The sequence below is a fragment of the Grammomys surdaster genome, unplaced genomic scaffold, assembly GCF_004785775.1.
Source record: "Grammomys surdaster isolate TR1022 unplaced genomic scaffold, NIH_TR_1.0 201, whole genome shotgun sequence".
Classification (NCBI taxonomy): domain Eukaryota; kingdom Metazoa; phylum Chordata; class Mammalia; order Rodentia; family Muridae; genus Grammomys; species Grammomys surdaster.
The window spans coordinates 279013-291074 of NW_021604646.1; the positions used below are offsets into that span (position 1 = coordinate 279013).

The window sequence follows — 12062 nt, forward strand, 5'->3', positions numbered from 1 at the left end:
CTCCTGTCTATCTGCAAGCTCTATTCTATTAGCACAGCCAACAGGCTCCGCTGGGGCTCTTGAGCTCACTTGCAATTTGGATGTCGGTAGCTGGGAAAAAAATCAAGCTTAATATTTGATGACATTCCAAAGTCAACCTGTTCTCTTTTCATCACAGACAAAATCCAGAAGCAGAGTTCTTATCAGGACATTCCCAGAGGAAGCAGGAGACAGTTGGTCTGGGAGCCACAGCAGGTTAGTGAGGAGCCAGCGAGTCAGCAAGCTCTAGCTCTGGTGTTGCTGGCCAGACTGTTGACCTTGGGTGAATCTCACACTATTCCTCTGCAAGTGTTTAACTTTTTCCTCTGTAGGACTGTGAAAGGATAGCTTGGTTTCTGGTTGAGCACTGGCTACAGATGGGTGGAGACCCAACAGGTATCCCTGCAAGGGATGGCATGCGTTTTGCCATGTTCCCAGACTCCAGGCTCCTGACACCAGGCTGAAGACCTCCATTGATCTGTTCCTTTCAGTCATGTAGGGCAATGCCCCTACCAGCCCCTCCACAGGTAGGGGGCATGGCTACAGGCCACAGAGCCTCAAGAGATCTCCATATTAATGAGATACCTAAAGGCCAGAGGGCATAGCCAATTATTCATTCCTTCCCAGACCCTCCTCCTTGCAAAAGGTATTTAACCTTAGGCCTGCCCTGAGGACACAGAGTACAGCTTCATCCACTTTCTGCCATGACAATAAACTTTTTAAAACCATGGACTTCTTCTTGTCTTTGGGGCCCACCATGGAGAACAGTAGAGGGGGCCTTCAACCGATGAGCCACCACCTAATTTCTCTCCGGAAGACTTCTCTATGTTACAGCCATGGAGGCCTGCCAGCTCAAGCAAGCTAGCCAAGCCAGCCATGACCCAGCCAAGCAAGTCACTGTGACCAAGAGTCTTGCTACCCCATGGGCTGCCACTGGAGCTTCTCCCCCTCACTCCTTTTAGCTGCAGGCTGGTCCAGCCTGTATGTCCCCCGCCCCCCACAGTCCTTCTGCAGTCTCTCAACTGTGCCTGGGAGCCCAAAGGCTGAGACCAACTAGTCTCTGGCCAACCACCTTGGCCCAGGGACCCTTAACCTAAGAGCTCTGGCCCACACGGGACCTCAGACTGGTATCTTCCCACACCTGGAGTGGAGCTCTGTGGCTTCCATAGCCCAGGGTCTGCCTGTTGCCTTATTGAGTGAACTCAGTCAAATTCCCACACTTCTGTCCCCTTGAGCTGTGGCCCTAGCTGCCTGGGGCGGCAGACACGTGGGATCCACAACTCACCCAACAGGACCCACACCCAGTCTCGAGCTACAGCCTCACATTCCTCCATAAATAATTGATCTCCCAGACTCTGTGTACTTTGGTTTGAAACTCTACAGCTTTAACACAGCTTAGCTGATGACAGCAAACTTCAGGAATGGTCAGTGACTTTAATTTAATTTTATTTTGAGAGGAGGAGTCATAAAAATAAGGAGGGCACACTGAAGACAGAAGGAGAAGGAGGAAGAGGAGGAGAAGAAAGAGGAGGAGGAGGAGGAGGAGGAGGAAGAAGAAGAGGAGGAGGTTGGAACAGGGAACAGTTAGTTTTGCTTGAACGAGCTACACAGGTTCAAGATGGCCTATCAGAGTGCTTAGGATCTAGGCTATGGTTCGAGATTATGAAGACCTAGAGGAGAAACAGAGCAGTTCTGGGGATAAAGTTGGGCTTTACTTCCCTTGTCTATGTTTCTATGCTCAAAGGAGGCTCTGGGTTCTATTGTCACATTCACACTATCCTGTTCCCCCTGCTACCCCGAGTCTGAGTGTGTCCTCACACAGTGTGCAGATTAAGACCACGAATCGCCCTGCCTTGATCTAACTTCTGTAGGCTGTGCATCTCATGTCGAGCAGTGTAGGTTTCCATTATTTACACAGTATTATTAATTCAGTGTCATTTTGTTCAAATCTCCATGATGCAATTAAAGTAATGTAGGCCAACAAGGCCAAATAGATCCTTGAAGAAAATGATAAAGGGCAGACTCATAGTGCATCTAGTTTTACTGTACCATAGCAACAAATCTCCAAGCCACTTCTTTGTGGACCAAATTGTTTAAGATGAGTCCTATTCCAGTATGTATGTCTGTCTCTTCGGGGGCCTCCAAGATGATGCAACTTATACCCAGAGATAAGGCCACCTAAAAGAAGGCAAAACTGATGGCAGTTGGGGTGGCGGTGGTCTCAGCAAGGACATATATGGTGCTAGGCTATTACATACTTGCTTTAACAGTTCTATGAGTGATCTTGGGGAATGGCACAAATCTCCACTCTTTTCCTGGTTCTCAAGAATAACTGCAGGATGTCTGGCTTTGTAGCATCTAATGCTGGCTGAGAAGGCTCCGTTCTGCTCTGTCTCCTAGAAATGGCATCCTTCAGTGCACTAGCCTCACAAGTCAAAAGAAGCTGTTTTTGGAGTCCCTCAACTGAGGTACAAGTAGGCATGTACAGATGAGACTCTATTTGTTTTGAAAAGCTTCACTGGTCCCAGAGTGTTGAGTGACTAGCACGTTTTACCTTACTTCTGAGCTGTACGGAACAGTCACAGAACTTGCTGTATGCACATGTTCGGTCTTATAGATCTTGAGCAAGTAGCTAAAATACAGCTTAAGAGGCTGCTTCTCACTGCTGCACTTCAGGACAAGCATTCATGTCCAGAGGTCTGTATGATGGACAAACAGGAAACTGAGGTGAAATCCCTCTTTGAGACAACAGGATGGCTCAGTGGGTAAAGGCGCTTGCTGTCAAGCCTGACAAACTGAGTTCGAATGTTGGGACCCACATCGAGGAAGGAGAGAACCAATCCCTGCAAGTTGTCCTCTGACCTCCAAACACACTCTGTGCTGCACACCACAGGCCCCACAGGTTAAGGTCAGAGGCAAAGTTTGCTGAACACAAAAGAGCAATGGATGGGCTGATGTCTCATCCACTGAGACAACACTGTTGTTTCAGTGTTGAGAGCACTGGCTGTTTTTCCAGAGGATCAGGGTTTAATTCCCAGCACCTGCAGGGCATCTCACAACTGTCTGCAATTCCAGTCTCAGGGGGACCCCATCCCTTCTCCTGGCCTCTGTGAGTACTGCATGCACAAAATTTAGGGAAACACTCACTCGTATGCACGAAATAAAAGCAAACAAAATCTCAAAAAAAAAACCCCAAAACCACCCATCTCCAAGAGGAGCAGTAGAATCCATAGAAACCTATACGTCCACATGAGTCTTCTTTAGTACATTAGGGAAGCCCACATGTATTACTGACTTGCAGAATTGCTGGCATCTCATGCAGGGAACACGATTGGAGTTTTATGGGAGATGTCTGAGCAGAGGATGCTGAGTTTATTAGGAGGAATTCTTCAGTGTCTCAGAAATGCGCACATAGCCGACAAGCCAAGGGATTGAATTCGTCTGGAGCAGGGGTGACTGGATGCTTCACTGTGTTCCATCCTTAGGAATGAATGGTCACCTGTCAGCTTTCTCTTAGGGACCATGGTCTTTAATGCAGACTATATAACAAGTTAGATCATGCTTGTCTGTAATTTTTTTTAAACCAGTGATTTCTGCCTTGGCTTAGTCTCTCGAAAACCTCATGTGAAAGAAATGACAGGAGAGTTTTTTCTTCTTATAATACTTTCTAAGGTCTGAGACCAAACCCAGAAACTTAAAAAAAAATATATCCCAGTACTTTAAAAATAGTCATAATTCACACTAACACAGACCAGGAAAAGCTTATGAGGCCTCAACCCTACACAAGGAACTTCAGGCAGCTAAGGAATCCTGAGAGTGGAGAAATAGTATTCCCCAGGAATGGGCACAGCCTCTAATACCCAATGCCAAATAGTCAGCCATGAAGACATATTCATACAAGCAACATTGTGCATACTAAGCAGTTGTATTTATGTATTTATGAATATATACACATCCACACAGATGTGTGGAACAACAATTAAACAGGCCTTGAATTTGAAATAGATCAAGGGAGGGGTATATATAGGAAGTTTTGTAGAAACAAAAGGAAAGGGAAAATGATGTAATTGTATTATAATCTCAAAATACAAAAAAAAATGAAAAAAGTACACGCAACATATAGTCACAGTTTAATGGCCATGAACAAAATAAAAAGATGAACATCAAACTGGAAAGATGCACGTGTGTTATCACAGAGGAAGGTTCCTCTAATGTATTAATAACGTCTACAGATCAATGAAAAAAAAACAGGCAAAGAATATAAGCAGAGTCTACAAGAGGAAAACAAAGCTGTGTTTTAAGCGTATGAAAAAAGCATGCATGCAAACAAAAAAGCAAACTAGCACAATGACCTGAGTTCAGTTCCCAGAATCCTCGTCAAAAGCCAGGTGTGATGGTATGTGCCTGTAATCTCAAAGGTGAGGGCGGAGGTAGAGTCTGGAGGATCTCTATGGCTTGCTGGTCAAGCTTTCCTAAATTGGTGAGGACCAGAATCTGTGAAAGACTTTTGTCTCAAAAAAGGTGGAAGATAGGATTAGTGAGATGGCTCAGTGGGTACAGGTCCTTGTTACCAAGACTGACTACCTGTGTTGGGTCTTTAGAACACACAGAGTAGAAGGAGGAAAGAACTCCTTCAAGTTGTTCTTTGTCATGGCATGGCATACTTACGTGTGAGAGTGTATACACACCCACACAAACACACCTTTATATTGATGTAACCACACACACACACACACAGACACAACTATATTGACATAGTATTTTTCATTTCTAGGTTGGCAAAGATAAGAAATTTTGAAAATGCCAGGAGAGAGAGCGAGAGGGAGAGAGAGAGAGAGAAAGGATGAGAGGACATGGGTATAATTAAACTGGGATGGCTGACAATATCTTATTTACTTATGAGTCAAATTGTGATTGTAAGGCCACAGATGATAAAGTTGGCCCACATATGCTATCCCTGTGCAACAGGTTTCCAGGAGCCTAAAACAATGGCAAGTGAAATGAGGGAAGTATCTGGACTGTGTTTGGGAGCTGCTGGCATCTCCATAGCCAGCTGTGGGCTATGTGGGGCCCATTGTCCCCCCTTAATAAAGCCTCTCCACCCACACCACCTCTGCTCTTGAAATGCTCTCCAAGTAGGAGACCAGAGCCAGATCTTCAAACAAATTCAATAGTCTGGGGAGTTGCCTGGGGACAGGCTGTGCTCTTTGTGACAGAGACAAGAAAATGGCAGACTCTGCTTTTCCAAGAACCTCCCTGGTGTGCTGCTAGAGGCCAGAGACTGCAGCATTCATTAGGAGAGACGCAGCGCTTGGAGACAAGCTGTTCACAGATCCTGCCCAGGACCTGTTTCCACCCCGGGCTCTGTAGCTGATCAGTGCCAGGGACCTGGCTCCATGCGCCTCGATGGAATTCTCTGGCAGAATGTCTCCAAATGTGTGGACAAATCTGTCTCCTGCTTCTTCTCTTTGTTTCAAGGTGAGACAGGGACTCCTTTGGGAAGGAGATGAGTACTAATTACTTGCTCACTGCTGAGCTGTGTGGTCCTCCCACCAGGGGAACTGTCTAGGGGCTTTGTACTGTTTCTTGAGATGGTGGGAGTCAACGTAATGACTACTAGTCTCATGGGGTGTACTGACCAGCTTTGCTTACACTCCTCTGCTGCCTGATCTCCATGGGGAGCTGAGCCTACCTGCCAACCACTACCTCCTGTCCTGTGCTCTCCAGGGAGCTAGCAGTCTTCCATTTGGGACAATAGCCTCGAATGTCAGTATCCATTAGAATCACTGGCGAACATTTAAAGAAATTCCACCAGGCTAGACCTTATCATCACGGGTTATGATTGAGTTAAGGGGCTGCTGGAGTTCCCAGGTGACTCTGATGTGAAGTCCCTCTCTGGCTTAGGATGACCATACTCAATGGGATGCTTTTAAGAGTGAGTGGAGGTATGGCGAACCTCTATTTGGGAGCACGCCGTATAAACTGGCAATGGACTAGATTTTGTAGGAGCCATGACACCTTGCTTTGACCTTGACGGATCCTGATGCTCACCTCCTAAGAGCATACGATCATGGTTAACTTCCTTCTATTAGAATGACAGCCATGACACCCTGCTACACTGCATACAGTTACGTGAATGTGATTTTGGATTCTGTTCTGTTTCCAGTGGTCACAATTTACAACACACACAGGATGGGGAGGGATGCAGTTTCTAATCACTCTAAGCCCTTGATATTTCTCCCATAACTGTGGGGAATGATACAGTAGGGCTCACCTGGCATGTCTACAGCATCACTGCCCCTTGTGAAGTATCTTGGGTCAATAGCACTTGATCTGGATTCACGAAATCCTTCCTGACCCCCACCTCCTGCCCCAGTTTCTTCATCAGTTAAATGTAGAATATATCTCTAGCCTGTCATGTCAGGAGATACACTTCAGCATGTGCTGAGAGGGACTCAAAATTGGGGTGCACTGTTCATCAGAGAGCAGAGGATGGACACATCTCCATCCTCAAGGTAGAATGCCTCTTCCACTGGTAGCAGGTTCCCGTGCTAATAGCATGTCTTCAATGGATGAACACCTTTAAACCTTGTAGAAATCATGGGTGATAACTATTACATTGTTCAGGAGGAATGAATGTGCACTTCACATTCACATGGCACTTTGAACAAACCAAGTCTGATAGTATTACAAATATTATAAATTTTTTTGCATAATGCATTGCAAGTAGTAAAATAAGTTCTGAGCCTGTCTGACTATTCTACAGATGGAAAAACTGAGTTACCACAGGATGGAAAGTCTCACAGTCAGGCACTGCAGCAAGGAGGATATCTCAGTCTCTTTCATATGCTATAACAAAATATTATAGATAGGGTAGCTTGCAAACAGGAGAAATTTCTCAGGTCAAAATGCTGCAGGTTTGGTGCATGGTGAGGACATACTTCCTGGTTTGTAGATGGTGCCTTGTTTCTGAGTACTTACATGGTCCAAGAGGCAAGATGGTTTCTGGGGTCTCTCCTATGGAGACTATAAAACTACTCACAAGGATCTCCTGAGTATGACCTAATCACTCCTTGTTGAAGATGGATCTTTTCCTATGTGTTGTAATGTTAAGTGTGGGTCCCAAAGACGAGAGAGTTTGCATGTAGACCCAAGTGACACTATGTGACCTCCCCGCAAGTTATTTCTGATTGCCAAATAAAGATGCCAACAGCCTATAGTGGAGCGGAAGAGACATAGGTGTGGTTGGGGGTTCTGGGGCTGAGAGTCAGAGGAGAAACATGACAGAGAGGAGAAGATAAATGGAGGAGAAGCCATCATAGGTTTGGTGAGTCATGAAAACATGGCCCTGAGGGCTGGCCAATTGGAGTTAAGAGCAGCCCAAATAAAACAGTAAGTAACAACTCAGGGTTACCAATTGAAAAAAGATTCTAATAGCATAGAGGGTAGATATCTGCCCAGATCTTGTGCTGTTTAAGGCTTATTGTAAATAATAAAAGTTAGGTGTTTTTATCTGGAAACTGAATGGTCTAAGGCAGTGTAGAAACCCTGGATTGGGATTAAAAGTTTCTACAACAACTCCCCTTCATGGGCGATGAGATTTCAGCCTATGATTCTGGACAGGGTGGAGCAAACAATCCATACAAAGAATGGGAAAGAAGCTGACATTTAGTGAGGGTCTTAGTTTGTCATTTTTGCTTCACCTCACTTGATCAAGACACTTCCGCAGTCCTGCAGGGTTGTTGACATCACCCCAACATCTGGGCTGAGGAAACAGATTCACAGAGGTTGCATTATTTCCCTGAGCCCACGCAGCAACACACTCAAGCAGAGAGGATCCGACTCTGCTTGACTCCAGAAAGTGAGCCCAGATTCCATCAGGTGTGACTGTAGATATTAGATCCAAATCGAGGATTTCCAGAAAACCCCTGATTTGATTAGATCCCTTTATACTTCCACTCCAGTCATGATCTTGAAAGAGATATTGGGGCCACAGCACTTGGGGTTGTGGGTCTATGAGGCAACGCCTTCTGTGTTAGCCTTTACCTTTTTGGGGTGGCATTTATTGGCCTCCGAACTTGTTGAGTTGTGTTCTACCTGATAATGTCCCCATTGTTAGAGGGCTTCCAGTCATCAAGGGAGGCCTTTCAGAAAATGAAGAAACTTAGAGAGAGAGAGAGAGATGTTCAGGAGGATGTGCAGGGACAGTGTGTGCTGGCTTATCAGCTTGCAACTGGGGACACCAAACATTGCTAGCAGACAGGGGAGCCCAGCCTGGAGCAGGTGAGTTTTGAATCTGGGTTTAGAAGCCATTTGAGATTGGGGAGGGGAGAAGGTGTAGACAAGAACATGTGCGGGAACATGAGGGTAGAATGATACTTTGTGTTGGGCAAGAAAGATACTTTGTATCTAGAAGACTGGATCAGTCATGCTATGCAGGGCAGAATAGACATTTGGAGCCAACGGGGGCGTGATGGGAGACATCCCCTAAGCTTCCCAGGCTCCCTCTGTTGTGGCTGTGATGGATTCCATTAGCACACTGCTTCTCTTGCTGAAATTCACACCCAGCATGCAGAGCTAGCCCGTCCCCCAGACGTGTCTTTTCAAATTAGGCTAAACAGGGAAAATGACTTTATCGTGGTTGTTTTCCAGTTGCTTCTTCTCCCAGGACCCGTCCGGCTGCATCTGTCTCAGGCTACCCAGAGAAGATGGTGTTTGCACCCGCTGCTGATGGGCCTTCTGGATCATTCCATCTGCCACGCAACAGTGACTCCATTAAGCTTTGTTCTTCAGGAGGCCTTTGCTACTGTCTAATAGTTTCCATGCATCTATCAAGTTCCCCCTCTTTCTGAAAGACCAGACTTGGAAAGAGATTCTGCATCTGTTTCTTTGGAACAATAGAACACATTTAAACCATGCTACTGTGGCTCCCTGAGTTTTATTAGCATTTCACCTGTGGTTTGGTGACACACACAAGCTGGCTTGAAAACCATTGAAAAGGGGTTCTTTGTTGATTAATTTGTTTTTCTTTCTCATGACTCTGCCACTTAGGAGATATTTAAATTGTGTTTTGCTACTTTGTGCAAAGCCAGTCTGCTCAGGCAAAATGATGTCATGGGGAAAGTTGAATTTGAAATTAGCAGAGTAAAATGCACCTGGATGAGGGAGGGCTTCAGTGCCCTGGAGGTCCAGTGTCTCTGCTGATGGCTATTGGTGGCAAGCTTGCTACCATTCCCGAGGTCTGGCGTTTTGACTTCTGCTCTTATAGCTTCAGGAACAGAGTACTCACTACCTTCATATAAGCCATGTGCTCTGCCCAGGCTCCTTAGACTGTGTCACACAGGAAGTATCATGGCCTCCACCTGTTCCAGTTTGGACTCCCAAGTTAATACCACAGAGCCCCATACTATGATATCTTAGAGGGTCCATGGATTCACATGAAGAGGAATGTGTTCTTCTCAAAGCCCCTGGAGGATAAGTAGGAGGTCACTAGAATCTACAGGGAGCAGTGAATATGCAAATAGGCAGGATTCAAGGTCCAGGAGACACAGACACCCTGGTGCAGACTTTGTTACAGGACAACATGCTGTAATTTGGGACTCAACCAGCATAGAGGACACAAACATCTTCTGCTGTCTTGGGTAAGGTCACTTCCAATCTGTGTGCCCTTTATCATTCACAACAAAAATGTACCTGTGAGTTCTAGAGGGTCAATTTCAATGAAGTCTTCTCTTTATTAACCTGGCCACAACTGTATCTTAAAGCCAGCACCGGAGTCGCTCCTGAAGACTTTACAGATGCACTCCCAGACCACATACCAGGACTGTGGTTGGGGTCTAGAGGCCTGGATCTTAGGAAGATCAGAAGAGATAAACAGCAGATAACTGATTTTGTACCACAGTTTTCAGACCCCCCTGGGATGTTTGTTAACCATGGAGATTCACAGGAGCTGGAGAGGAGGGGCCAGGCACTGAAGTCCTAAGGGGCTGCATTTGAGAAAGATCACCTTCTAGAGCACTGTCTTAACAAGGCCCATTGCCCTGTGTGACTGCTTGTCACAAGAGCACTGTGAACAATGAAGAATGTCGTCCTATGGTAAATAGCTGTGGAAAGGCTCAGGAGCTGTGCTGGCCTTTGCAGAAATACTCGTTGCCACAGATTGGTTGTGCTGCACATTCCTACCCTCTGCTGTCCCTGATCTTTATTTTTGAAGGCTGACCATCATGCCAGCAGTTACCAGAAACAGATGCATCACTTCTCACACCTTACCCTGCTCTGCACCTGGAGAAATCGCTCATCCTGTCCACCGCTCCTGCCACTGGGAAGAGCTGATTATTCATTTTTCACAGCTAGCCCAGTGCAGCCATTTTTTTTCTCAAGTGTTCCTGGCCAAGGGGTGGGTAGATAGCTGTGAATCCCTCTGTGCAGGACCCAGCCATCAGATGGAGCCTTGATTAGCAAGACACATGTCGCAAACCCCTGAAACCCAGGGAGGGTGTGAGCCAGGCTGGTGGGGAAGCTGCTGCTCGGAGACTTGCCTTTCTCACTTTGGCTTTCCACACATCTTTCAGAAAGTGTCACAGGGGTGGGAGCTTCAGGTACCAAGGTGTGTGGCAATGCTCACTGCAGGGACGGTGGCCAAAGGTGATGTCACAAGGAATCCCACAGAGGTTTTTCATCCTATCACTCTTCCAGATTATCTTCGTTGGCTCCTAGGAATCTGCAACATTCCTAGCAGACATTTAAGACTTTCTGTCTGCCTCTCCTAACTTCCATCTTGACTCTGGCATTGATTGGTGAACCTCAGTGTTTGCTCAACTCTCTGGGCATCACTGCCTATACCAGCCATGTGAGGATGGCTGGCTTTCAGGGGCATTTGTAAAGGATCTTTTTACCCTTCTCTCTCTCTCTCTCTCTCTCTCTCTTTCTCTCTCTCTCCTCCTCCTCCTCCTCCTCTTCCTCCTCCTCCTCTTCCCTCCTCTTCCCTCCCTCCTTCCCTCTCTCCCTTTCCCCCCTCCCCTGCATCTCTTCTCCTTTCTGTGAAGACAGGGCAAGGTTTTGTACCTATCTGGTGCTCTTTATTGTACCTTGCTCAGAGTGGGGCATGTCAAGAGATCTCAAACAGTGTGTGACTTGGGGTTCATTTCCAAGTTGGGAGAAGGGTTGGGGTAGATTTAGCTATGAGATTAGGCTGAGTTGACACCTACCTGAGTTAGTGCATACCCAGGCAGTCTTCCTACATTAGAGCAGTGATGTTTCCTTCTCAGCTCTTAGTCTACCTGTTGCTTCTTCCCAAGGCCCTTGCCATCCTTGAATCCAGTGTCTATTGGCTACCTGCACCTAGGAGACTAAATGAAATTTCCATCCCAACACCTTGACTTTTCTAGCTTTGAGCAAATACAATTAAAACTAACTGAGCAATAATATGACAATGACAGGGGCCTTCAAAGGCATTTGGAAAAGCAGACTTGGTGTTTTCACCAACATTCTTTTTTTGTGGTAATGAGTTCCCAACTTGCTGGCTAGATTAAAATGTTATTTTCTGATGCCGCATAAATGCAGTATGTATGCAATTGAGCCCAAATAAAATTACCGTTACGTTTTCATCGAGCGGGGAGCAGGCTGCCGAGGACAGTTGAAATGCAATTTATGATTATGCAAATGAAGCTAGCTTCGGGACACTAATATGTAGATAAACGAGACTTTCATTAAGATGCCGTTAACCTTGAAAATTATATACAATTGCCACAAATATCCCTTAAACTATAAGAGGGACCATTTCCTCTAGTTTTGCAATTTCTTCTTTATGGGTCATGGGCTATGTCGTCTGAGGGTTCAGTGTGAGCACAGAGCTTTCTTGTTTTAACCATAGTCGTTGTCTTTGTCCTTGACTGTGTAGAGCCAGGCACTACACCTATTCGTACTTTTGGTCTGGGTCGCTTCTGCACTCATCTTCTCACAGAGAAGTGATTTCTCCAATACCTGCTTCCCAAATGTCTATGGTTGAGACTTCCGTGAGGTGCAGACACCGGGAGGACAGCTCA

The 12062-nt window shown here is 46.0% G+C and overlaps 1 long non-coding RNA gene across 1 annotated transcript in view; it reads left to right on the forward strand.

Moving 5' to 3' along the window:
- The window catches only part of LOC114623674, a 17764-nt gene extending 8909 nt beyond the window's left edge, over nucleotides 1–8855 (forward strand). The window contains exon 3 of the long non-coding RNA XR_003711811.1: nucleotides 8671–8855. This is a non-coding gene — a long non-coding RNA (uncharacterized LOC114623674). The remainder of the gene's footprint in view (nucleotides 1–8670) is intronic.
- The last annotated feature ends 3207 nt before the right edge of the window (nucleotides 8856–12062 follow it).